The sequence below is a fragment of the Mobula hypostoma genome (genome assembly GCF_963921235.1).
Source record: "Mobula hypostoma chromosome 30 unlocalized genomic scaffold, sMobHyp1.1 SUPER_30_unloc_1, whole genome shotgun sequence".
Classification (NCBI taxonomy): Eukaryota; Metazoa; Chordata; class Chondrichthyes; order Myliobatiformes; family Myliobatidae; genus Mobula; species Mobula hypostoma.
In genome coordinates, this window is record NW_026948158.1 from 529523 (window position 1) to 535185 (window position 5663).

The 5663-nt window shown below is 46.1% G+C and overlaps 1 non-coding gene across 1 annotated transcript; it reads left to right on the forward strand.

The window, feature by feature from the left end:
• The first annotated feature begins 5341 nt into the window (after positions 1-5341).
• trnaa-cgc (transfer RNA alanine (anticodon CGC)) lies at positions 5342-5413 on the forward strand. The gene has a single exon. It is a non-coding gene; the product is annotated as a tRNA-Ala (tRNA).
• Positions 5414-5663: the final 250 nt, after the last annotated feature.

A 5663-nucleotide genomic window follows, 5' to 3' on the forward strand; every position in this document is an offset into this window, starting at 1 on the left:
AAGAGAGGTCAGTCAGATTTTCATGTATAAAAGGGATAAAAGAATGTACCTTGAGCTCGGGGACAGGGAACTGAGATTAGGTGATTAACCAGGATCGAAATGAGTGACGGTCTGGCTGGAAAGACCGACTAGCCGAGTCCGACTTCCATGTTCTATCATTCACCGTCCAGCCTTTGTGATCAGCGACTCAGACAGAAGATTTCACGTAAGTTTGACGGTGGGGATGCCGCTCAGTGGAAGATCGCATGCTTCGCATGTATGAAGTCTTCGGTTCAGCCCAGGCATCTCCACTTGATGACTGAATTGTGAAATATGTGCGGAAAAATCCCAGATGAGGAAATTGCGCGCACTAACATAGGCCGGACGTTTGATTTCCGTTTGAAGCGCAGGGAATAAGCCAATAACACAGGGAAGAACAAAGGACAAGCCCTTGCTGTGACACGCACCGGTGGAGAAATTCAAAAATCACCTCATCTTTTAAGGGGGGGCGGGGAGGGGAGAGACAAAAGCAACAGCGAAACCGACTGGTCAGACTGAGACGCTTTCAAGTTTTAATAGCTATTTCAGCAGCAACTAAATCCCGTTGGAGGAATTGTTTGAGAGAAGTGCTTGCAATGCGGAAAACAGATCATCATTTGTGCATCAAAGCGGCGAGTTCCGTTCACACGGAGACAAGGTGAACTGCGGTTCATCAAGGACTTCAGACATTCACTCTATCATCGGGACAGTATTGGGGACTTAATCGGATCTCGGGATGGAACGTAGTGACTCCCCAGTGTGGGTGAAAATGTCATTATTTATAAAAGAGAAAGAAACCTTACGTGGGATGAATTGTCCATCTGAACAAATAAATAATGTAAAACACGTTCACCGACGAAATATCAGGATCTAGGTGCAAGATGGGATGGAGCATAAACGGCCCAGAGGTAATAACTGAGTGGGGCAGAGAATAGAGAAGAAAGAAAGGTAGGTGGAGAAAGAGAGGTGAGAGGGGTAATCAATTAAAGAAAGTGAAGCAAGTTGTTCATTTATTATCAAAGAATGTATACATATTGCAACCTTGAAATTTGCTTGCTCTCGGGTCGTCACAAAGCAAGAAACCCGAAAAAATTAAAAGGAAAACAGACAGACACACACACACACACACACATACACAAATATATAAGAACAATACTCGATGGGTAAGAGAAAGAATAAAAATACAAATCATACAAAAAATTGAAGCGGACAACGGCCTTCCGAACGGAAATTGAGGCCTGAGATCCGAACTCCGAAACAGTCCGAAGTAGGCCCAACGCCTCTCTTATCAATGCATCCCATTAGCGGGCACGGAGCACAGAAGCCGGGGCAGTTTTCACAGGCCCAACACCATGGAGATGACCATCGCGGAGATCAAGAGAAACCGGCTCTCGTCCCAACCGACACCCTGTCTTTTCAGTGTATCGGGGCCGGCGTTTAAATTGACTGAACAACGGAAAGGCTTCGGCACTCTGGAGGGAGGAGTAAAGATCGCCAAGAGCGAGTGAAATCGGCTAACGCCTCCAATCGGGCCGGCGTTTAAATTGTCTAAACAACGTATGGTATCTCGCTTTAGAACCCGGGCTCCGCGCTTAGACCAAGTCGACCAACGATTCGCGCCGGGACACCATTCCGTCAACCAGACCGAAGCCGTTCTCAAGCTCTTCAGGAACAAGAGGGAACCTACAAATGCTGGAAATCCAAGCAACACACACAAAAGGCTGGAGGAACGCAGCAGGCGAATCAGCATCACGAAAACATGTACAGTCGACGTCTCCGCCGAGACCCTTCAGCAGGTCAACCATAGATGAGGAGAGATGTAAAGATGGGGGAGGTGAAAGAGAAATGCAAGGTGGCAGGTGGAAACGGAGGCAGAGGGTTGAAGTCTGTAGCTGTGAAGTTGATTGGTGACAGTGATACAGGGCTGGAGAAGAGGGAGTCTGTTATTTGGCGATAGAACGCCATGGAAGAAAGAAAAGGGGGCAGAAGCACTAGAGAAAGGCGATAGGTGGGTATTAACATTAACTGAGAGAAGGAAAAGGGGAAGCGACTGGTGAAGGAAGGGTGGGAGGGACGATTACCGGAAGTTAGAAAAATCAATGTTCATGGCATTCGGTTGGAGCCTGCGCAGTCGGAATATACGGTGTTGTTCCCTCAAACTGAATGTGGCCTCATCGCGACAGTAGCGGAGACCATGGATTGACATATCGGAGTGGGAACGAGAAGTGGAATTAAAATGGGTGGCCACTGGGAGATCTTGCTTCTTCTGGCGGACGGAGCGTAGGTGGTCGTCCAAACGGTCTACAAATCTATGTCAGGTCTTAAGAATATACAGGGGACAACACCGGGAGCACTGAACACAGCTTTTCACCGCAACAGATTCACAGGTGATGTATCACCTCACCTGGAAGGACTGTTTGAGGCCCCGAATTGTAGTGAGGGAAGAAATGTAGGGGCAGGTGTATCACTTATTCCATTTGCAAGGTTAAGTACCAGGAAGATTTGTGGCGAGGGACGAATGGACAATGGATTCGCGTAGGGAGCGACCCCTGCGGGAGCAGAAACCGTGGGGGGCGGGGTGGGATGGTTGGGAAAAAGATGTGCTTCGTGGTGAGTTACACTTGGAGATGGCGGAGGTTACAGCGAATTATGTGTTGGACGTGGAGGTCAGTGGGGTGGTACGTGAGGACAAGAGGACGCCTATCGCTGGTAGGGAACGAGAGGATGGGTTAAGAGTAGAAGTGCGTGAAATGCAGGACATGCGGTTAAGGGCAACTAGGAAATGCCGCGGCTTACAGGCCGAGTCCTCACACCTAAAATTCCCATGTCTTGTTTTCTGTTACTTATTTATTTATCTATCTAGCTATCAATTTATTAACTATTAAACATAGAAACATAGAAAATAGGTGCAGGAGTAGGCCATTCGGCCCTTCGATCCTGCACAACCATTCAGTATGATCATGGCTGATCATCCAACTAAGAACCCTGTACCTGCCTTCTCTCCATATCCCCGATCCCTTTAGCCACAAGGCCATATCTAACTCCCCCTTAAATATGAACTGGCCTCAACTGTTTCCTGTGGCAGAGAATTCCGCAGATTCGCCACTCTCTGTCTGAAGAAGTTTTTCCTAATCTCGGTCTTAAAAGGCATCCCCTTTATTCTCAAACTGTGACTCCTAGTTCTGGACTTCCCCGACATCGCGAACAATCTTCCTGCATCTAGGCTATCCAATCCCTTTAGAATACTATACGTTTCAGTAAGATCCCCACTCAATCTTCTAAATTTCAACCAGCCTAGCCGATCCAGTCTTTCATCATATGAAAGTCCTGCCATCCCAGGAATTAATCTGGTGAACCTTCTTTGTACTCCCTCTATGGCAAGAATGTCTTTCCTCAGATTAGGGGACCAAAACTGCACACAATACTCCAGGTGTGGTCTCACCAAGGCCTTGTACAACTGCAGTAGTACCTCCCTGCTCCTGTACTCGAATTCTCTTGCTAAGAATGCCAGCATACCATTCGCCTTTTTCACCGCCTACTGTACCTGCATGCCCACTTTCAATGACTGGTGTATAATGACACCCAGGTCTCGTTGCACCACCCACGTTCCTAATCGGCCACCATTCAGATAATAATCTGTTTTCCTGTTTTTGCCACCAAAGTGGATAACCTCAGATTTATCCACATTAAATTGCATCGGCCATGAATTTGCCTACTCACCTAACCTATCCAAGTCACCCTGCATCCTCTTAGCATCCTCCTCACAGCTAACACTGCCGCCCAGCTTCGTGTCATCCGTAAACTTGGAGATGCTGCATTTAATTCCCTCGTCTAAGTCATTAATATATATTTTAAACAACTGGGGTCCCAGCACTGAGCCTTGCGATACCCCAGTAGTCACTGCCTGCCATTCTGAAAAGGTCCCGTTTATTCCCACTTTTTGTTTCCTGTCTGCCAACCAATTCTCTACCCACATCAATATCATACCCCCACTACCGTGTGCTTGAAGTTTGCACACTTATCTCTTGTGTAGGACCTTGTCAAAAGCCGTTTGAAAATCCAAATATACCACATCCACTGGTTCTCCCCTATCCACTCTACTAGTTACGTCCTCAAAAAATTCTATGAGATTCGGCAGACATGATTTTCTTTTCACAAATCCATGCTGACTATGTCCGATGATTTCACCGATTTCAAAATGTGCTGTTATCACATCTTTGATAACTGACTCCAGCAGTTTCCCCACCACCGAGGTTAGGCTAACCGGTCTATAATTCCCCGGTTTCTCTCTCCCTCCTTTTTTAAAAACGAGGGGTTACATTAGCCACCCTCCAATCCTCAGGAACTGGTCCAGATTCTAAAGAGTTTTGAAAAATTATTGCTAATGCATCTACTATTTCTTGGGCTACTTCCTTAAGCACTCTGGGATGAAGACCATCTGGCCCTGGGGATGTATCTGCCTTTAATCCCTTCAATTTACCTAACACCACTTCCCTGCTAACATGTATTTCCCTCAGTTCCTCCATCTCACTAGACCCTCTGTCCCCTACTATTTCCGGAAGATTATTTATGTCCTCCTTAGTGAAGACAGAACCAGAGTATTTATTCAATTGGTCTGCCATGTCCGTGTTCCCCATAAACAATTTATTAATTTATATGTTTTCACACTGGTTGTTTGTCATTCTGTTTGTGCGTAGCTTTTCGTTCGTTGATACTTTTGGTTTCCTTAAGGGGAAATATTGTGACCGGTCTTGGGCTACTCATCTTAGAAAAGATCTGCTGGCACTGGAGAGGATGGAGAGGAGGTTCACAAGGATAACTGCGAAAATTAAAGGGTTATCATATAAGGAACTTGTGATAGTTCTGGATCTGTTTTCACTGTAATTTGGAAGGATGAGGAAGGATCTCATTGAAACGTTTCGAATGTTGAGAAGCCCAGACTGAGTAGATGTGCAAAAGATATTCCCTCCGGTGAGGGAGTCAAGGATAAGAGGTCACAGTCTCAGGATAGCGGGACTTCCATTTACAACAGAAATGCAGAGAAATCTGTTTAGCCAGAGGATGGTGAATTTGTGGAATGTATTACCACAGGCACTTGCGGAAGACAGGTATTTGGGGGTATTTATGGTAGAGCTTGATATGCTCTTGGTTTGAGACGCAATCAAAGGTTATAGGAGAAGGCTGGGGACTGGGGCAGAGGGAAAAATGGATCAGCCATGATCAAAAGGCGGTACAGACTGGTTGGGCCACATAACCTAATTCTGCTCCTACAGCTTATGATCTTATCGGATCAGATGGAATATTTCATCATAAATTTGACACTGGGGATGTAGCTCAGTGGGAGAGCGCATGCTTCGCATGTATGAAGTCCCGGGTTCAATCCCCGGCATCTCCACTATTTTTTTGAAAAAATATGGACGGAAAACTGCAGATGAAGAAATGTTTATACGCTTGGGCTTATTTCCGTCGTTGAATTGCGGGATAAGACTGTAAGATAAGGGAATTTAGAAGGAGCCCTTGCTGTACCAGTGGGAAAATCTTAAAAAAAAAGTTGTACAACATTCATTGTACAGCAATTCCAATGACTCTGTGCGGAACCGTGATGGGCCCATAACCCCGAGGTCGATGGATCAAAACCATCTTCT